The sequence below is a fragment of the Tachypleus tridentatus genome, chromosome 6 (assembly GCF_004210375.1).
Source record: "Tachypleus tridentatus isolate NWPU-2018 chromosome 6, ASM421037v1, whole genome shotgun sequence".
Classification (NCBI taxonomy): domain Eukaryota; kingdom Metazoa; phylum Arthropoda; class Merostomata; order Xiphosura; family Limulidae; genus Tachypleus; species Tachypleus tridentatus.
The window spans coordinates 10,950,524-10,972,787 of NC_134830.1; the positions used below are offsets into that span (position 1 = coordinate 10,950,524).

Here is a 22,264-nt window from a genome sequence, read left to right on the forward strand (position 1 = left end):
ACTAACGCCGTTTCAGGAACATACGGGAAGAAATAAATACGTTTCATACAGTTGTTTAGTTATTGATGTTCCTGGTTATCATAAGATTAGAAAGTAAATTCCCAGATATTTGAGAAATTTACGCTTCAGTTATACAACTAGTTTTCGATCAGAGTTAAATGGATTACTCCCGATTACATATAGCTTTTTACTCTTAACTTTAAAGGCTATAATGCAGCAGAAACACCTAGAACATCAGATAAAATTTTGCGTCTAACAAGACAGTTAGTCTCACTCTAATATAACGTAACCGGAGTTTTAATGCTCTTTTCTAAAATATATCGTTCTCTCCTTTTCGGACGATAAGGGCGAACTTGTCCACATTGTTATCGTTTCGAGAAGTTTGGTACGTTTTCTACAATACAATTGACATTCTTATTTAAACAACAAAAACAATGTAATAAAAATGGTAGAACTTAAAAGTTTGATCACATTTTAAGAAGTGAAGGTGAAATCTACATGACGATGTCTAATTCGTGTAACACCCACGAAACGTTTAGAAATTGTTTGTATAAGTAGAGGCGTTTGGGAAAAGTAACTTCAATGCTCAGGTTTCCCTTCAATTCGTATTAATCTTTCGCCTTTTACTAAAGATTACCGTGGAGGGGAACATTACAATGAGCCTATAGGCGAATTTTTGAAGTCTCACTTTTGTGAGACAACAATCTATGGATAAAAATAGACTTGAAGAAGCGACTCTCAGGTCCACTTTTGTGGTGCATTAATTTTAGTGCGAGTTGTCGCTCTTAGTTTTGTTTCTCGATGAAATATTGGGTATAAGAGAAACGTTTTTAATGTTAAAACATCTGTTAGCCATTTCTTGTTTGCTTTCGATAATGATGGGGCATGACAGCTATTTTACAGCTGACTGAAATAAATAAATTCTGGGAAATGTCCAACAGAGGCAGTCGGTAAATTCCTCTATGAGCCAATCAAAGTTAAGATCATTTGTGAAATGAATTATTAGCGTTTTCGTAGAATAATTATAGGGAAAAATCAGTTAGATTAACAACTTGTACTATATTGGAAAGCCAGTGCTTTTTCGTAATACTACGTTCCAATAATGACTTCACGAACAAATGTATAACCTGACATTGTTGTTAGTCTATCTGCTGAAAGTATGAAACGAACAGACAACAAAACGTTTGTTGATTTCTTAGTTTAGAGTCTGCGTTTGTTAAAGCGGTTGTCTTTAATTGAACACGTTGCTGATAGAAAATTGCTAATTCGAAAACGATACGTGTTTAAAACTGAATCGATATTCGTTCTATGTTTTATGCACTTGGATCTCACACTGTGTGTCTGAAGCTTGTTTTAGACTTATTATACTCGCTAGTCACTTGTGAGATGTCACTGCACTTGGATTTCTTGTACCCACCGCGTCACTAAAAATCGTAATGGGAAGACCCTAATGGAACTACCATTCTATCTCGATAAATGCATTTAGGCTTTCATGACTCCGTCTGTTTCGAGAACTAGGCCGTAACGTGACACACACACACTGAGTTTTTAACGTAAGCTACGTTTCAGTAATATATACTTGGCATCAGCGAGGAGAAATATGCGCATATTTCTCTTTCGGTGCATGAAAAGTTTAAACCTGTTGAACATAATTGTCGTTGTGTTGTTTCAGTAAAACTGCAATATTCCGCGCAATAAATATCTGGGTTTTACAGATGTAAGAAAGGCACAACACTGTAATTTTAAATAAATACATAATTAAAATGAAACAGTGGATTTTTTATATGTTTTCCGTTCGTAAAATTTCTGCATCGTCTTTCTTTCTAGAAAGTGTGATTTTAAAAATTCGTATTTGAAATTGGTCTATTTATTTTGAATAACACCAAAATATTTTGTATTATATTGTGAGAGAATTATACACTGCTCGGAAGAAGGGAGCTCTTCTTTGAACTGTAATTCCCTGAAAAAGTGCTCCACTTTGCAAAAACTTCACTTGTCTGCAAAAATGGGATTTTCTTTGCGTTAAATTGCCTTGAGAAATCGGCGCATAGTTGCGTCTACAATGTATGGAAAAAAAGTGTCTCGGTTTTGCTCTCTGTTATGACTGCATTGGAAGAAAAGAGGGACATTGCGATAAAATACTGCGACTACAGAGATAAGAAATGCGAATTCTCCACTGTCCTAAGTTGCTCGTATGCAAATCATGACACATAATAGCTCAACCAACAGTTTAAGAAGAAACTGGTTACTTTCTTTATTGGTTAGACAAGAAGATGGCTTGTATTATTCTATTGTAGTTTTCTTTGAGAGGTATTTTAATGCATTTTCTTTTCAGAGTGACATTTTTATAAGTATTTGTTTCGTATTTCTTCTAGTTAATTTAGTTAAAATCGTTTATTACTCAAAATACCGTTGTTCTTTAATTTAAGAAACTTCGTCAACACATGTACAAGATAATAGACAGTTAACGTGGACTTTGAATCGTTAAAACGTGAGCACACGTTCAAGTACTTTCGTGTCACGTGCACAGCAAAGAATAACGGAACACAAGCAAGAGTGGTAGCGGCCAAATACTAAAGATAATGACTTATGAAAACAGCATTCGAAGATACTTCTGTTTCTAGATTTCTCTTTGTAAGATTTAGGTTAACGGCAGACGTTGTACACACCAAGCGATGTCCAACAAGGATCGCGCATTTTCGGACAAACTCGAACCCCTAAACTGTGATTAGACTTTGAAAATCTTGGACGTTGTTCTAACTAACGCCGTTTCAGGAGCATACGGGAAGAAATAAATACGTTTCATACAGTTGTTTAGTTATTGATGTTCCTGGTTATCATAAGATTAGAAAGTAAATTCCCAGATATTTGAGAAATTTACGCTTCAGTTATACAACTAGTTTTCGATCAGAGTTAAATGGATTACTCCCGATTACATATAGCTTTTTACTCTTAACTTTAAAGGCTATAATGCAGCAGAAACACCTAGAACATCAGATAAAATTTTGCGTCTAACAAGACAGTTAGTCTCACTCTAATATAACGTAACCGGGTTTTAATGCTCTTTTCTAAAATATATCGTTCTCTCCCTTTTCGGACGATAAGGGCGAACTTGTCCACATTGTTATCGTTTCGAGAAGTTTGGTACGTTTTCTACAATACAATTGACATTCTTATTTAAAAACAAAAACAAGGTAATAAAAATGGTAGAACTTAAAAGTTTGATCACATTTTAAGAAGTGTGAAGGTGAAATCTACATGACGATGTCTAATTCGTGTAACACCCACGAAACGTTTAGAAATTGTTTGTATAAGTAGAGGCGTTTGGGAAAAGTAACTTCAATGCTCAGGTTTCCCTTCAATTCGTATTAATCTTTCGCCTTTTACTAAAGATTACCGTGGAGGGAACATTACAATGAGCCTATAGGCGAATTTTGAAGTCTCACTTTTGTGAGACAACAATCTATGGATAAAATAGACTTGAAGAAGCGACTCTCAGGTCCACTTTTGTGGTGCATTAATTTTAGTGCGAGTTGTCGCTCTTAGTTTTGTTTCTCGATGAAATATTGGGTATAAGAGAAACGTTTTTAATGTTAAAACATCTGTTAGCCATTTCTTGTTTGCTTTCGATAATGATGGGGCATGACAGCTATTTTACAGCTGACTGAAATAAATAAATTCTGGGAAATGTCCAACAGAGGCAGTCGGTAAATTCCTCTATGAGCCAATCAAAGTTAAGATCATTTGTGAAATGAATTATTAGCGTTTTCGTAGAATAATTATAGGGAAAAATCAGTTAGATTAACAACTTGTACTATATTGGAAAGCCAGTGCTTTTTCGTAATACTACGTTCCAATAATGACTTCACGAACAAATGTATAACCTGACATTGTTGTTAGTCTATCTGCTGAAAGTATGAAACGAACAGACAACAAAACGTTTGTTGATTTCTTAGTTTAGAGTCTGCGTTTGTTAAAGCGGTTGTCTTTAATTGAACACGTTGCTGATAGAAAATTGCTAATTCGAAAACGATACGTGTTTAAAACTGAATCGATATTCGTTCTATGTTTTATGCACTTGGATCTCACACTGTGTGTCTGAAGCTTGTTTTAGACTTATTATACTCGCTAGTCACTTGTGAGATGTCACTGCACTTGGATTTCTTGTACCCACCGCGTCACTAAAAATCGTAATGGGAAGACCCTAATGGAACTACCATTCTATCTCGATAAATGCATTTAGGCTTTCATGACTCCGTCTGTTTCGAGAACTAGGCCGTAACGTGACACACACACTGAGTTTTAACGTAAGCTACGTTTCAGTAATATATACTTGGCATCAGCGAGGAGAAATATGCGCATATTTCTCTTTCGGTGCATGAAAAGTTTAAACCTGTTGAACATAATTGTCGTTGTGTTGTTTCAGTAAAACTGCAATATTCCGCGCAATAAATATCTGGGTTTTACAGATGTAAGAAAGGCACAACACTGTAATTTTAAATAAATACATAATTAAAATGAAACAGTGGATTTTTTATATGTTTTCCGTTCGTAAAATTTCTGCATCGTCTTTCTTTCTAGAAAGTGTGATTTTAAAAATTCGTATTTGAAATTGGTCTATTTATTTTGAATAACACCAAAATATTTTGTATTATATTGTGAGAGAATTATACACTGCTCGGAAGAAGGGAGCTCTTCTTTGAACTGTAATTCCCTGAAAAAGTGCTCCACTTTGCAAAACTTCACTTGTATGCAAAAATGGGATTTTCTTTGCGTTAAATTGCCTTGAGAAATCGGCGCATAGTTGCGTCTACAATGTATGGAAAAAAAGTGTCTCGGTTTTGCTCTCTGTTATGACTGCATTGGAAGAAAAGAGGGACATTGCGATAAAATACTGCGACTACAGAGATAAGAAATGCAGATTCTCCACTGTCCTAAGTTGCTCGTATGCAAATCATGACACATAATAGCTCAACCAACAGTTTAAGAAGAAACTGGTTACTTTCTTTATTGGTTAGACAAGAAGATGGCTTGTATTATTCTATTGTAGTTTTCTTTGAGAGGTATTTTAATGCATTTTCTTTTCAGAGTGACATTTTTATAAGTATTTGTTTCGTATCTCTTCTAGTTAATTTAGTTAAAATCGTTTATTACTCAAAATACCGTTGTTCTTTAATTTAAGAAACTTCGTCAACACATGTACAAGATAATAGACAGTTAACGTGGACTTTGAATCGTTAAAACGTGAGCACACGTTCAAGTACTTTCGTGTCACGTGCACAGCAAAGAATAACGGAACACAAGCAAGAGTGGTAGCGGCCAAATACTAAAGATAATGACTTATGAAAACAGCATTCGAAGATACTTCTGTTTCTAGATTTCTCTTTGTAAGATTTAGGTTAACTACACACCAAGCGATGTCCAACAAGGATCGCGCATTTTCGGACAAACTCGAACCCCTAAACTGTGATTAGACTTTGAGAAATCTTGGACGTTGTTCTAACTAACGCCGTTTCAGGAGCATACGGGAAGAAATAAATACGTTTCATACAGTTGTTTAGTTATTGATGTTCCTGGTTATCATAAGATTAGAAAGTAAATTCCCAGATATTTGAGAAATTTACGCTTCAGTTATACAACTAGTTTTTCGATCAGAGTTAAATGGATTACTCCCGATTACATATAGCTTTTTACTCTTAACTTTAAAGGCTATAATGCAGCAGAAACACCTAGAACATCAGATAAAATTTTGCGTCTAACAAGACAGTTAGTCTCACTCTAATATAACGTAACCGGAGTTTTAATGCTCTTTTCTAAAATATATCGTTCTCTCCCTTTTCGGACGATAAGGGCGAACTTGTCCACATTGTTATCGTTTCGAGAAGTTTGGTACGTTTTCTACAATACAATTGACATTCTTATTTAAAAACAAAAACAAGGTAATAAAAATGGTAGAACTTAAAAGTTTGATCACATTTTAAGAAGTGTGAAGGTGAAATCTACATGACGATGTCTAATTCGTGTAACACCCACGAAACGTTTAGAAATTGTTTGTATAAGTAGAGGCGTTTGGGAAAAGTAACTTCAATGCTCAGGTTTCCCTTCAATTCGTATTAATCTTTCGCCTTTTACTAAAGATTACCGTGGAGGGGAACATTACAATGAGCCTATAGGCGAATTTTGAAGTCTCACTTTTGTGAGACAACAATCTATGGATAAAATAGACTTGAAGAAGCGACTCTCAGGTCCACTTTTGTGGTGCATTAATTTTAGTGCGAGTTGTCGCTCTTAGTTTTGTTTCTCGATGAAATATTGGGTATAAGAGAAACGTTTTTAATGTTAAAACATCTGTTAGCCATTTCTTGTTTGCTTTCGATAATGATGGGGCATGACAGCTATTTTACAGCTGACTGAAATAAATAAATTCTGGGAAATGTCCAACAGAGGCAGTCGGTAAATTCCTCTATGAGCCAATCAAAGTTAAGATCATTTGTGAAATGAATTATTAGCGTTTTCGTAGAATAATTATAGGGAAAAATCAGTTAGATTAACAACTTGTACTATATTGGAAAGCCAGTGCTTTTTCGTAATACTACGTTCCAATAATGACTTCACGAACAAATGTATAACCTGACATTGTTGTTAGTCTATCTGCTGAAAGTATGAAACGAACAGACAACAAAACGTTTGTTGATTTCTTAGTTTAGAGTCTGCGTTTGTTAAAGCGGTTGTCTTTAATTGAACACGTTGCTGATAGAAAATTGCTAATTCGAAAACGATACGTGTTTAAAACTGAATCGATATTCGTTCTATGTTTTATGCACTTGGATCTCACACTGTGTGTCTGAAGCTTGTTTTAGACTTATTATACTCGCTAGTCACTTGTGAGATGTCACTGCACTTGGATTTCTTGTACCCACCGCGTCACTAAAAATCGTAATGGGAAGACCCTAATGGAACTACCATTCTATCTCGATAAATGCATTTAGGCTTTCATGACTCCGTCTGTTTCGAGAACTAGGCCGTAACGTGACACACACACACTGAGTTTTAACGTAAGCTACGTTTCAGTAATATATACTTGGCATCAGCGAGGAGAAATATGCGCATATTTCTCTTTCGGTGCATGAAAAGTTTAAACCTGTTGAACATAATTGTCGTTGTGTTGTTTCAGTAAAACTGCAATATTCCGCGCAATAAATATCTGGGTTTTACAGATGTAAGAAAGGCACAACACTGTAATTTTAAATAAATACATAATTAAAATGAAACAGTGGATTTTTTATATGTTTTCCGTTCGTAAAATTTCTGCATCGTCTTTCTTTCTAGAAAGTGTGATTTTAAAAATTCGTATTTGAAATTGGTCTATTTATTTTGAATAACACCAAAATATTTTGTATTATATTGTGAGAGAATTATACACTGCTCGGAAGAAGGGAGCTCTTCTTTGAACTGTAATTCCCTGAAAAAGTGCTCCACTTTGCAAAACTTCACTTGTCTGCAAAATGGGATTTTCTTTGCGTTAAATTGCCTTGAGAAATCGGCGCATAGTTGCGTCTACAATGTATGGAAAAAAAGTGTCTCGGTTTTGCTCTCTGTTATGACTGCATTGGAAGAAAAGAGGGACATTGCGATAAAATACTGCGACTACAGAGATAAGAAATGCAGATTCTCCACTGTCCTAAGTTGCTCGTATGCAAATCATGACACATAATAGCTCAACCAACAGTTTAAGAAGAAACTGGTTACTTTCTTTATTGGTTAGACAAGAAGATGGCTTGTATTATTCTATTGTAGTTTTCTTTGAGAGGTATTTTAATGCATTTTCTTTTCAGAGTGACATTTTATAAGTATTTGTTTCGTATTTCTTCTAGTTAATTTAGTTAAAATCGTTTATTACTCAAAATACCGTTGTTCTTTAATTTAAGAAACTTCGTCAACACATGTACAAGATAATAGACAGTTAACGTGGACTTTGAATCGTTAAAACGTGAGCACACGTTCAAGTACTTTCGTGTCACGTGCACAGCAAAGAATAACGGAACACAAGCAAGAGTGGTAGCGGCCAAATACTAAAGATAATGACTTATGAAAACAGCATTCGAAGATACTTCTGTTTCTAGATTTCTCTTTGTAAGATTTAGGTTAACGGCAGACGTTGTACACATCAAGCGATGTCCAACAAGGATCGCGCATTTTCGCACAAACTCGAACCCCTAAACTGTGATTAGACTTTGAGAAATCTTGGACGTTGTTCTAACTAACGCCGTTTCAGGAGCATACGGGAAGAAATAAATACGTTTCATACAGTTGTTTAGTTATTGATGTTCCTGGTTATCATAAGATTAGAAAGTAAATTCCCAGATATTTGAGAAATTTACGCTTCAGTTATACAACTAGTTTTTCGATCAGAGTTAAATGGATTACTCCCGATTACATATAGCTTTTTACTCTTAACTTTAAAGGCTATAATGCAGCAGAAACACCTAGAACATCAGATAAAATTTTGCGTCTAACAAGACAGTTAGTCTCACTCTAATATAACGTAACCGGAGTTTTAATGCTCTTTTCTAAAATATATCGTTCTCTCCCTTTTCGGACGATAAGGGCGAACTTGTCCACATTGTTATCGTTTCGAGAAGTTTGGTACGTTTTCTACAATACAATTGACATTCTTATTTAAAAACAAGGTAATAAAAATGGTAGAACTTAAAAGTTTGATCACATTTTAAGAAGTGTGAAGGTGAAATCTACATGACGATGTCTAATTCGTGTAACACCCACGAAACGTTTAGAAATTGTTTGTATAAGTAGAGGCGTTTGGGAAAAGTAACTTCAATGCTCAGGTTTCCCTTCAATTCGTATTAATCTTTCGCCTTTTACTAAAGATTACCGTGGAGGGGAACATTACAATGAGCCTATAGGCGAATTTTTGAAGTCTCACTTTTGTGAGACAACAATCTATGGATAAAATAGACTTGAAGAAGCGACTCTCAGGTCCACTTTTGTGGTGCATTAATTTTAGTGCGAGTTGTCGCTCTTAGTTTTGTTTCTCGATGAAATATTGGGTATAAGAGAAACGTTTTTAATGTTAAAACATCTGTTAGCCATTTCTTGTTTGCTTTCGATAATGATGGGGCATGACAGCTATTTTACAGCTGACTGAAATAAATAAATTCTGGGAAATGTCCAACAGAGGCAGTCGGTAAATTCCTCTATGAGCCAATCAAAGTTAAGATCATTTGTGAAATGAATTATTAGCGTTTTCGTAGAATAATTATAGGGAAAAATCAGTTAGATTAACAACTTGTACTATATTGGAAAGCCAGTGCTTTTCGTAATACTACGTTCCAATAATGACTTCACGAACAAATGTATAACCTGACATTGTTGTTAGTCTATCTGCTGAAAGTATGAAACGAACAGACAACAAAACGTTTGTTGATTTCTTAGTTTAGAGTCTGCGTTTGTTAAAGCGGTTGTCTTTAATTGAACACGTTGCTGATAGAAAATTGCTAATTCGAAAACGATACGTGTTTAAAACTGAATCGATATTCGTTCTATGTTTTTATGCACTTGGATCTCACACTGTGTGTCTGAAGCTTGTTTTAGACTTATTATACTCGCTAGTCACTTGTGAGATGTCACTGCACTTGGATTTCTTGTACCCACCGCGTCACTAAAAATCGTAATGGGAAGACCCTAATGGAACTACCATTCTATCTCGATAAATGCATTTAGGCTTTCATGACTCCGTCTGTTTCGAGAACTAGGCCGTAACGTGACACACACACACTGAGTTTTTAACGTAAGCTACGTTTCAGTAATATATACTTGGCATCAGCGAGGAGAAATATGCGCATATTTCTCTTTCGGTGCATGAAAAGTTTAAACCTGTTGAACATAATTGTCGTTGTGTTGTTTCAGTAAAACTGCAATATTCCGCGCAATAAATATCTGGGTTTTACAGATGTAAGAAAGGCACAACACTGTAATTTTAAATAAATACATAATTAAAATGAAACAGTGGATTTTTTATATGTTTTCCGTTCGTAAAATTTCTGCATCGTCTTTCTTTCTAGAAAGTGTGATTTTAAAAATTCGTATTTGAAATTGGTCTATTTATTTTGAATAACACCAAAATATTTTGTATTATATTGTGAGAGAATTATACACTGCTCGGAAGAAGGGAGCTCTTCTTTGAACTGTAATTCCCTGAAAAAGTGCTCCACTTTGCAAAACTTCACTTGTCTGCAAAATGGGATTTTCTTTGCGTTAAATTGCCTTGAGAAATCGGCGCATAGTTGCGTCTACAATGTATGGAAAAAAAGTGTCTCGGTTTTGCTCTCTGTTATGACTGCATTGGAAGAAAAGAGGGACATTGCGATAAAATACTGCGACTACAGAGATAAGAAATGCGAATTCTCCACTGTCCTAAGTTGCTCGTATGCAAATCATGACACATAATAGCTCAACCAACAGTTTAAGAAGAAACTGGTTACTTTCTTTATTGGTTAGACAAGAAGATGGCTTGTATTATTCTATTGTAGTTTTCTTTGAGAGGTATTTTAATGCATTTTCTTTTCAGAGTGACATTTTATAAGTATTTGTTTCGTATTTCTTCTAGTTAATTTAGTTAAAATCGTTTATTACTCAAAATACCGTTGTTCTTTAATTTAAGAAACTTCGTCAACACATGTACAAGATAATAGACAGTTAACGTGGACTTTGAATCGTTAAAACGTGAGCACACGTTCAAGTACTTTCGTGTCACGTGCACAGCAAAGAATAACGGAACACAAGCAAGAGTGGTAGCGGCCAAATACTAAAGATAATGACTTATGAAAACAGCATTCGAAGATACTTCTGTTTCTAGATTTCTCTTTGTAAGATTTAGGTTAACGGCAGACGTTGTACACACCAAGCGATGTCCAACAAGGATCGCGCATTTTCGGACAAACTCGAACCCCTAAACTGTGATTAGACTTTGAGAAATCTTGGACGTTGTTCTAACTAACGCCGTTTCAGGAGCATACGGGAAGAAATAAATACGTTTCATACAGTTGTTTAGTTATTGATGTTCCTGGTTATCATAAGATTAGAAAGTAAATTCCCAGATATTTGAGAAATTTACGCTTCAGTTATACAACTAGTTTTTCGATCAGAGTTAAATGGATTACTCCCGATTACATATAGCTTTTACTCTTAACTTTAAAGGCTATAATGCAGCAGAAACACCTAGAACATCAGATAAAATTTTGCGTCTAACAAGACAGTTAGTCTCACTCTAATATAACGTAACCGGGTTTTAATGCTCTTTTCTAAAATATATCGTTCTCTCCCTTTTCGGACGATAAGGGCGAACTTGTCCACATTGTTATCGTTTCGAGAAGTTTGGTACGTTTTCTACAATACAATTGACATTCTTATTTAAAACAAAAACAAGGTAATAAAAATGGTAGAACTTAAAAGTTTGATCACATTTTAAGAAGTGTGAAGGTGAAATCTACATGACGATGTCTAATTCGTGTAACACCCACGAAACGTTTAGAAATTGTTTGTATAAGTAGAGGCGTTTGGGAAAAGTAACTTCAATGCTCAGGTTTCCCTTCAATTCGTATTAATCTTTCGCCTTTTACTAAAGATTACCGTGGAGGGAACATTACAATGAGCCTATAGGCGAATTTTTGAAGTCTCACTTTTGTGAGACAACAATCTATGGATAAAATAGACTTGAAGAAGCGACTCTCAGGTCCACTTTTGTGGTGCATTAATTTTAGTGCGAGTTGTCGCTCTTAGTTTTGTTTCTCGATGAAATATTGGGTATAAGAGAAACGTTTTTAATGTTAAAACATCTGTTAGCCATTTCTTGTTTGCTTTCGATAATGATGGGGCATGACAGCTATTTTACAGCTGACTGAAATAAATAAATTCTGGGAAATGTCCAACAGAGGCAGTCGGTAAATTCCTCTATGAGCCAATCAAAGTTAAGATCATTTGTGAAATGAATTATTAGCGTTTTCGTAGAATAATTATAGGGAAAAATCAGTTAGATTAACAACTTGTACTATATTGGAAAGCCAGTGCTTTTCGTAATACTACGTTCCAATAATGACTTCACGAACAAATGTATAACCTGACATTGTTGTTAGTCTATCTGCTGAAAGTATGAAACGAACAGACAACAAAACGTTTGTTGATTTCTTAGTTTAGAGTCTGCGTTTGTTAAAGCGGTTGTCTTTAATTGAACACGTTGCTGATAGAAAATTGCTAATTCGAAAACGATACGTGTTTAAAACTGAATCGATATTCGTTCTATGTTTTTATGCACTTGGATCTCACACTGTGTGTCTGAAGCTTGTTTTAGACTTATTATACTCGCTAGTCACTTGTGAGATGTCACTGCACTTGGATTTCTTGTACCCACCGCGTCACTAAAAAATCGTAATGGGAAGACCCTAATGGAACTACCACTGAGTTTTTAACGTAAGCTACGTTTCAGTAATATATACTTGGCATCAGCGAGGAGAAATATGCGCATATTTCTCTTTCTGTGCATGAAAAGTTTAAACCTGTTGAACATAATTGTCGTTGTGTTGTTTCAGTAAAACTGCAATATTCCGCGCAATAAATATCTGGGTTTTACAGATGTAAGAAAGGCACAACACTGTAATTTTAAATAAATACATAATTAAAATGAAACAGTGGATTTTTTATATGTTTTCCGTTCGTAAAATTTCTGCATCGTCTTTCTTTCTAGAAAGTGTGATTTTAAAAAATTCGTATTTGAAATTGGTCTATTTATTTTGAATAACACCAAAATATTTTGTATTATATTGTGAGAGAATTATACACTGCTCGGAAGAAGGGAGCTCTTCTTTGAACTGTAATTCCCTGAAAAGTGCTCCACTTTGCAAAACTTCACTTGTCTGCAAAATGGGATTTTCTTTGCGTTAAATTGCCTTGAGAAATCGGCGCATAGTTGCGTCTACAATGTATGGAAAAAAAGTGTCTCGGTTTTGCTCTCTGTTATGACTGCATTGGAAGAAAAGAGGGACATTGCGATAAAATACTGCGACTACAGAGATAAGAAATGCGAATTCTCCACTGTCCTAAGTTGCTCGTATGCAAATCATGACACATAATAGCTCAACCAACAGTTTAAGAAGAAACTGGTTACTTTCTTTATTGGTTAGACAAGAAGATGGCTTGTATTATTCTATTGTAGTTTTCTTTGAGAGGTATTTTAATGCATTTTCTTTTCAGAGTGACATTTTATAAGTATTTGTTTCGTATTTCTTCTAGTTAATTTAGTTAAAATCGTTTATTACTCAAAATACCGTTGTTCTTTAATTTAAGAAACTTCGTCAACACATGTACAAGATAATAGACAGTTAACGTGGACTTTGAATCGTTAAAACGTGAGCACACGTTCAAGTACTTTCGTGTCACGTGCACAGCAAAGAATAACGGAACACAAGCAAGAGTGGTAGCGGCCAAATACTAAAGATAATGACTTATGAAAACAGCATTCGAAGATACTTCTGTTTCTAGATTTCTCTTTGTAAGATTTAGGTTAACGGCAGACGTTGTACACATCAAGCGATGTCCAACAAGGATCGCGCATTTTCGCACAAACTCGAACCCCTAAACTGTGATTAGACTTTGAGAAATCTTGGACGTTGTTCTAACTAACGCCGTTTCAGGAGCATACGGGAAGAAATAAATACGTTTCATACAGTTGTTTAGTTATTGATGTTCCTGGTTATCATAAGATTAGAAAGTAAATTCCCAGATATTTGAGAAATTTACGCTTCAGTTATACAACTAGTTTTTCGATCAGAGTTAAATGGATTACTCCCGATTACATATAGCTTTTTACTCTTAACTTTAAAGGCTATAATGCAGCAGAAACACCTAGAACATCAGATAAAATTTTGCGTCTAACAAGACAGTTAGTCTCACTCTAATATAACGTAACCGGAGTTTTAATGCTCTTTTCTAAAATATATCGTTCTCTCCCTTTTCGGACGATAAGGGCGAACTTGTCCACATTGTTATCGTTTCGAGAAGTTTGGTACGTTTTCTACAATACAATTGACATTCTTATTTAAAACAAAAACAAGGTAATAAAATGGTAGAACTTAAAAGTTTGATCACATTTTAAGAAGTATGAAGGTGAAATCTACATGACGATGTCTAATTCGTGTAACACCCACGAAACGTTTAGAAATTGTTTGTATAAGTAGAGGCGTTTGGGAAAAGTAACTTCAATGCTCAGGTTTCCCTTCAATTCGTATTAATCTTTCGCCTTTTACTAAAGATTACCGTGGAGGGGAACATTACAATGAGCCTATAGGCGAATTTTTGAAGTCTCACTTTTGTGAGACAACAATCTATGGATAAAATAGACTTGAAGAAGCGACTCTCAGGTCCACTTTTGTGGTGCATTAATTTTAGTGCGAGTTGTCGCTCTTAGTTTTGTTTCTCGATGAAATATTGGGTATAAGAGAAACGTTTTTAATGTTAAAACATCTGTTAGCCATTTCTTGTTTGCTTTCGATAATGATGGGGCATGACAGCTATTTTACAGCTGACTGAAATAAATAAATTCTGGGAAATGTCCAACAGAGGCAGTCGGTAAATTCCTCTATGAGCCAATCAAAGTTAAGATCATTTGTGAAATGAATTATTAGCGTTTTCGTAGAATAATTATAGGGAAAAATCAGTTAGATTAACAACTTGTACTATATTGGAAAGCCAGTGCTTTTCGTAATACTACGTTCCAATAATGACTTCACGAACAAATGTATAACCTGACATTGTTGTTAGTCTATCTGCTGAAAGTATGAAACGAACAGACAACAAAACGTTTGTTGATTTCTTAGTTTAGAGTCTGCGTTTGTTAAAGCGGTTGTCTTTAATTGAACACGTTGCTGATAGAAAATTGCTAATTCGAAAACGATACGTGTTTAAAACTGAATCGATATTCGTTCTATGTTTTTATGCACTTGGATCTCACACTGTGTGTCTGAAGCTTGTTTTAGACTTATTATACTCGCTAGTCACTTGTGAGATGTCACTGCACTTGGATTTCTTGTACCCACCGCGTCACTAAAAAATCGTAATGGGAAGACCCTAATGGAACTACCACTGAGTTTTTAACGTAAGCTACGTTTCAGTAATATATACTTGGCATCAGCGAGGAGAAATATGCGCATATTTCTCTTTCGGTGCATGAAAAGTTTAAACCTGTTGAACATAATTGTCGTTGTGTTGTTTCAGTAAAACTGCAATATTCCGCGCAATAAATATCTGGGTTTTACAGATGTAAGAAAGGCACAACACTGTAATTTTAAATAAATACATAATTAAAATGAAACAGTGGATTTTTTATATGTTTTCCGTTCGTAAAATTTCTGCATCGTCTTTCTTTCTAGAAAGTGTGATTTTAAAAAATTCGTATTTGAAATTGGTCTATTTATTTTGAATAACACCAAAATATTTTGTATTATATTGTGAGAGAATTATACACTGCTCGGAAGAAGGGAGCTCTTCTTTGAACTGTAATTCCCTGAAAAGTGCTCCACTTTGCAAAACTTCACTTGTCTGCAAAATGGGATTTTCTTTGCGTTAAATTGCCTTGAGAAATCGGCGCATAGTTGCGTCTACAATGTATGGAAAAAAAGTGTCTCGGTTTTGCTCTCTGTTATGACTGCATTGGAAGAAAAGAGGGACATTGCGATAAAATACTGCGACTACAGAGATAAGAAATGCGAATTCTCCACTGTCCTAAGTTGCTCGTATGCAAATCATGACACATAATAGCTCAACCAACAGTTTAAGAAGAAACTGGTTACTTTCTTTATTGGTTAGACAAGAAGATGGCTTGTATTATTCTATTGTAGTTTTCTTTGAGAGGTATTTTAATGCATTTTCTTTTCAGAGTGACATTTTATAAGTATTTGTTTCGTATTTCTTCTAGTTAATTTAGTTAAAATCGTTTATTACTCAAAATACCGTTGTTCTTTAATTTAAGAAACTTCGTCAACACATGTACAAGATAATAGACAGTTAACGTGGACTTTGAATCGTTAAAACGTGAGCACACGTTCAAGTACTTTCGTGTCACGTGCACAGCAAAGAATAACGGAACACAAGCAAGAGTGGTAGCGGCCAAATACTAAAGATAATGACTTATGAAAACAGCATTCGAAGATACTTCTGTTTCTAGATATCTCTTTGTAAGATTTAGGTTAACGGCAGACGTTGTACACATCAAGCGATGTCCAACAAGGATCGCGCATTTTCGGACAAACTCGAACCCCTAAACTGTGATTAGACTTTGAGAAATCTTGGACGTTGTTCTAACTAACGCCGTTTCAGGAGCATACGGGAAGAAATAAATACGTTTCATACAGTTGTTTAGTTATTGATGTTCCTGGTTATCATAAGATTAGAAAGTAAATTCCCAGATATTTGAGAAATTTACGCTTCAGTTATACAACTAGTTTTTCGATCAGAGTTAAATGGATTACTCCCGATTACATATAGCTTTTTACTCTTAACTTTAAAGGCTATAATGCAGCAGAAACACCTAGAACATCAGATAAAATTTTGCGTCTAACAAGACAGTTAGTCTCACTCTAATATAACGTAACCGGAGTTTTAATGCTCTTTTCTAAAATATATCGTTCTCTCCCTTTTCGGACGATAAGGGCGAACTTGTCCACATTGTTATCGTTTCGAGAAGTTTGGTACGTTTTCTACAATACAATTGACATTCTTATTTAAAAACAAAAACAAGGTAATAAAAATGGTAGAACTTAAAAGTTTGATCACATTTTAAGAAGTGTGAAGGTGAAATCTACATGACGATGTCTAATTCGTGTAACACCCACGAAACGTTTAGAAATTGTTTGTATAAGTAGAGGCGTTTGGGAAAAGTAACTTCAATGCTCAGGTTTCCCTTCAATTCGTATTAATCTTTCGCCTTTACTAAAGATTACCGTGGAGGGAACATTACAATGAGCCTATAGGCGAATTTTTGAAGTCTCACTTTTGTGAGACAACAATCTATGGATAAAATAGACTTGAAGAAGCGACTCTCAGGTCCACTTTTGTGGTGCATTAATTTTAGTGCGAGTTGTCGCTCTTAGTTTTGTTTCTCGATGAAATATTGGGTATAAGAGAAACGTTTTTAATGTTAAAACATCTGTTAGCCATTTCTTGTTTGCTTTCGATAATGATGGGGCATGACAGCTATTTTACAGCTGACTGAAATAAATAAATTCTGGGAAATGTCCAACAGAGGCAGTCGGTAAATTCCTCTATGAGCCAATCAAAGTTAAGATCATTTGTGAAATGAATTATTAGCGTTTTCGTAGAATAATTATAGGGAAAAATCAGTTAGATTAACAACTTGTACTATATTGGAAAGCCAGTGCTTTTTCGTAATACTACGTTCCAATAATGACTTCACGAACAAATGTATAACCTGACATTGAGGTTAGTCTATCTGCTGAAATTATGAAACGAACAGACAACAAAACGTTTGTTGATTTCTTAGTTTAGAGTCTGCGTTTGTTAAAGCGGTTGTCTTTAATTGAACACGTTGCTGATAGAAAATTGCTAATTCGAAAACGATACGTGTTTAAAACTGAATCGATATTCGTTCTATGTTTTTATGCACTTGGATCTCACACTGTGTGTCTGAAGCTTGTTTTAGACTTATTATACTCGCTAGTCACTTGTGAGATGTCACTGCACTTGGATTTCTTGTACCCACCGCGTCACTAAAAATCGTAATGGGAAGACCCTAATGGAACTACCACTGAGTTTTTAACGTAAGCTACGTTTCAGTAATATATACTTGGCATCAGCGAGGAGAAATATGCGCATATTTCTCTTTCGGTGCATGAAAAGTTTAAACCTGTTGAACATAATTGTCGTTGTGTTGTTTCAGTAAAACTGCAATATTCCGCGCAATAAGTATCTGGGTTTTACAGATGTAAGAAAGGCACAACACTGTAATTTTAAATAAATACATAATTAAAATGAAACAGTGGATTTTTATATGTTTTCCGTTCGTAAAATTTCTGCATCGTCTTTCTTTCTAGAAAGTGTGATTTTAAAATTCGTATTTGAAATTGGTCTATTTATTTTGAATAACACCAAAATATTTTGTATTATATTGTGAGAGAATTATACACTGCTCGGAAGAAGGGAGCTCTTCTTTGAACTGTAATTCCCTGAAAAGTGCTCCACTTTGCAAAACTTCACTTGTCTGCAAAATGGGATTTTCTTTGCGTTAAATTGCCTTGAGAAATCGGCGCATAGTTGCGTCTACAATGTATGGAAAAAAAGTGTCTCGGTTTTGCTCTCTGTTATGACTGCATTGGAAGAAAAGAGGGACATTGCGATAAAATACTGCGACTACAGAGATAAGAAATGCGAATTCTCCACTGTCCTAAGTTGCTCGTATGCAAATCATGACACATAATAGCTCAACCAACAGTTTAAGAAGAAACTGGTTACTTTCTTTATTGGTTAGACAAGAAGATGGCTTGTATTATTCTATTGTAGTTTTCTTTGAGAGGTATTTTAATGCATTTTCTTTTCAGAGTGACATTTTATAAGTATTTGTTTCGTATTTCTTCTAGTTAATTTAGTTAAAATCGTTTATTACTCAAAATACCGTTGTTCTTTAATTTAAGAAACTTCGTCAACACATGTACAAGATAATAGACAGTTAACGTGGACTTTGAATCGTTAAAACGTGAGCACACGTTCAAGTACTTTCGTGTCACGTGCACAGCAAAGAATAACGGAACACAAGCAAGAGTGGTAGCGGCCAAATACTAAAGATAATGACTTATGAAAACAGCATTCGAAGATACTTCTGTTTCTAGATTTCTCTTTGTAAGATTTAGGTTAACGGCAGACGTTGTACACACCAAGCGATGTCCAACAAGGATCGCGCATTTTCGGACAAACTCGAACCCCTAAACTGTGATTAGACTTTGAGAAATCTTGGACGTTGTTCTAACTAACGCCGTTTTAGGAGCATACGGGAAGAAATAAATACGTTTCATACAGTTGTTTAGTTATTGATGTTCCTGGTTATCATAAGATTAGAAAGTAAATTCCCAGATATTTGAGAAATTTACGCTTCAGTTATACAACTAGTTTTTCGATCAGAGTTAAATGGATTACTCCCGATTACATATAGCTTTTTTACTCTTAACTTTAAAGGCTATAATGCAGCAGAAACACCTAGAACATCAGATAAAATTTTGCGTCTAACAAGACAGTTAGTCTCACTCTAATATAACGTAACCGGAGTTTTAATGCGCTCTTCTAAAAATACACCGTTCTCTCCCTTTTCGGACGATAAGGGCGAACTTGTCCACATTGTTATCGTTTCGAGAAGTTTGGTACGTTTTCTACAATACAATTGACATTCTTATTTAAAAACAAAAACAATGTAATAAAAATGGTAGAACTTAAAAGTTTGATCACATTTTAAGAAGTATGAAGGTGAAATCTACATGACGATGTCTAATTCGTGTAACACCCACGAAACGTTTAGAAATTGTTTGTATAAGTAGAGGCGTTTGGGAAAAGTAACTTCAATGCTCAGGTTTCCCTTCAATTCGTATTAATCTTTCGCCTTTTACTAAAGATTACCGTGGAGGGGAACATTACAATGAGCCTATAGGCGAATTTTTGAAGTCTCACTTTTGTGAGACAACAATCTATGGATAAAAATAGACTTGAAGAAGCGACTCTCAGGTCCACTTTTGTGGTGCATTAATTTTAGTGCGAGTTGTCGCTCTTAGTTTTGTTTCTCGATGAAATATTGGGTATAAGAGAAACGTTTTTAATGTTAAAACATCTGTTAGCCATTTCTTGTTTGCTTTCGATAATGATGGGGCATGCATGTATTTTACAGCTGACTGAAATAAATAAATTCTGGGAAATGTCCAACAGAGGCAGTCGGTAAATTCCTCTATGAGCCAATCAAAGTTAAGATCATTTGTGAAATGAATTATTAGCGTTTTCGTAGAATAATTATAGGGAAAAATCAGTTAGATTAACAACTTGTACTATATTGGAAAGCCAGTGCTTTTTTGTAATACTACGTTCCAATAATGACTTCACGAACAAATGTATAACCTGACATTGAGGTTAGTCTATCTGCTGAAATTATGAAACGAACAGACAACAAAACGTTTGTTGATTTCTTAGTTTAGAGTCTGCGTTTGTTAAAGCGGTTGTCTTTAATTGAACACGTTGCTGATAGAAAATTGCTAATTCGAAAACGATACGTGTTTAAAACTGAATCGATATTCGTTCTATGTTTTTATGCACTTGGATCTCACACTGTGTGTCTGAAGCTTGTTTTAGACTTATTATACTCGCTAGTCACTTGTGAGATGTCACTGCACTTGGATTTCTTGTACCCACCGCGTCACTAAAAAATCGTAATGGGAAGACCCTAATGGAACTACCATTCTATCTCGATAAATGCATTTAGGCTTTCATGACTCCGTCTGTTTCGAGAACTAGGCCGTAACGTGACACACACACACTGAGTTTTAACGTAAGCTACGTTTCAGTAATATATACTTGGCATCAGCGAGGAGAAATATGCGCATATTTCTCTTTCGGTGCATGAAAAGTTTAAACCTGTTGAACATAATTGTCGTTGTGTTGTTTCAGTAAAACTGCAATATTCCGCGCAATAAATATCTGGGTTTTACAGATGTAAGAAAGGCACAACACTGTAATTTTAAATAAATACATAATTAAAATGAAACAGTGGATTTTTTATATGTTTTCCGTTCGTAAAATTTCTGCATCGTCTTTCTTTCTAGAAAGTGTGATTTTAAAAATTCGTATTTGAAATTGGTCTATTTATTTTGAATAACACGAAAATATTTTGTATTATATTGTGAGAGAATTATACACTGCTCGGAAGAAGGGAGCTCTTCTTTGAACTGTAATTCCCTGAAAAGTGCTCCACTTTGCAAAACTTCACTTGTCTGCAAAAATGGGATTTTCTTTGCGTTAAATTGCCTTGAGAAATCGACGCATAGTTGCGTCTACAATGTATGGAAAAAAAGTGTCTCGGTTTTGCTCTCTGTTATGACTGCATTGGAAGAAAAGAGGGACATTGCGATAAAATACTGCGACTACAGAGATAAGAAATGCGAATTCTCCACTGTCCTAAGTTGCTCGTATGCAAATCATGACACATAATAGCTCAACCAACAGTTTAAGAAGAAACTGGTTACTTTCTTTATTGGTCAGACAAGAAGATGGCTTGTATTATTCTATTGTAGTTTTCTTTGAGAGGTATTTTAATGCATTTTCTTTTCAGAGTGACATTTTATAAGTATTTGTTTCGTATTTCTTCTAGTTAATTTAGTTAAAATCGTTTATTACTCAAAATACCGTTGTTCTTTAATTTAAGAAACTTCGTCAACACATGTACAAGATAATAGACAGTTAACGTGGACTTTGAATCGTTAAAACGTGAGCACACGTTCAAGTACTTTCGTGTCACGTGCACAGCAAAGAATAACGGAACACAAGCAAGAGTGGTAGCGGCCAAATACTAAAGATAATGACTTATGAAAACAGCATTCGAAGATACTTCTGTTTCTAGATTTCTCTTTGTAAGATTTAGGTTAACGGCAGACGTTGTACACATCAAGCGATGTCCAACAAGGATCGCGCATTTTCGGACAAACTCGAACCCCTAAACTGTGATTAGACTTTGAGAAATCTTGGACGTTGTTCTAACTAACGCCGTTTCAGGAGCATACGGGAAGAAATAAATACGTTTCATACAGTTGTTTAGTTATTGATGTTCCTGGTTATCATAAGATTAGAAAGTAAATTCCCAGATATTTGAGAAATTTACGCTTCAGTTATACAACTAGTTTTTCGATCAGAGTTAAATGGATTACTCCCGATTACATATAGCTTTTTACTCTTAACTTTAAAGGCTATAATGCAGCAGAAACACCTAGAACATCAGATAAAATTTTGCGTCTAACAAGACAGTTAGTCTCACTCTAATATAACGTAACCGGAGTTTTAATGCTCTCTTCTAAAATACATCGTTCTCTCCCTTTTCGGACGATAAGGGCGAACTTGTCCACATTGTTATCGTTTCGAGAAGTTTGGTACGTTTTCTACAATACAATTGACATTCTTATTTAAAAACAAAAACAAGGTAATAAAAATGGTAGAA

At 34.9% G+C, this 22,264-nt stretch overlaps 8 non-coding genes across 8 annotated transcripts; all 8 read left to right on the forward strand.

Moving 5' to 3' along the window:
• Window positions 1-582: 582 nt before the first annotated feature.
• On the forward strand, window positions 583-699 carry LOC143254680 (U5 spliceosomal RNA). Its single transcript, XR_013030326.1, has one exon. It is a non-coding gene; the product is annotated as a U5 spliceosomal RNA (small nuclear RNA).
• A 2,643-nt stretch (window positions 700-3,342) lies between these two features.
• Window positions 3,343-3,457, forward strand: LOC143254709 (U5 spliceosomal RNA). Its single transcript, XR_013030357.1, has one exon. It is a non-coding gene; the product is annotated as a U5 spliceosomal RNA (small nuclear RNA).
• A 2,630-nt stretch (window positions 3,458-6,087) lies between these two features.
• Window positions 6,088-6,203, forward strand: LOC143254695 (U5 spliceosomal RNA). The gene has a single exon (XR_013030341.1). It is a non-coding gene; the product is annotated as a U5 spliceosomal RNA (small nuclear RNA).
• A 2,635-nt stretch (window positions 6,204-8,838) lies between these two features.
• Window positions 8,839-8,955, forward strand: LOC143254681 (U5 spliceosomal RNA). Its single transcript, XR_013030327.1, has one exon. It is a non-coding gene; the product is annotated as a U5 spliceosomal RNA (small nuclear RNA).
• A 2,639-nt stretch (window positions 8,956-11,594) lies between these two features.
• Window positions 11,595-11,710, forward strand: LOC143254696 (U5 spliceosomal RNA). Its single transcript, XR_013030342.1, has one exon. It is a non-coding gene; the product is annotated as a U5 spliceosomal RNA (small nuclear RNA).
• Window positions 11,711-14,273: 2,563 nt separating this feature from the next.
• On the forward strand, window positions 14,274-14,390 carry LOC143254682 (U5 spliceosomal RNA). Its single transcript, XR_013030328.1, has one exon. It is a non-coding gene; the product is annotated as a U5 spliceosomal RNA (small nuclear RNA).
• A 2,565-nt stretch (window positions 14,391-16,955) lies between these two features.
• Window positions 16,956-17,070, forward strand: LOC143254653 (U5 spliceosomal RNA). Its single transcript, XR_013030307.1, has one exon. It is a non-coding gene; the product is annotated as a U5 spliceosomal RNA (small nuclear RNA).
• Window positions 17,071-19,634: 2,564 nt separating this feature from the next.
• Window positions 19,635-19,751, forward strand: LOC143254683 (U5 spliceosomal RNA). The gene has a single exon (XR_013030330.1). It is a non-coding gene; the product is annotated as a U5 spliceosomal RNA (small nuclear RNA).
• The last annotated feature ends 2,513 nt before the right edge of the window (window positions 19,752-22,264 follow it).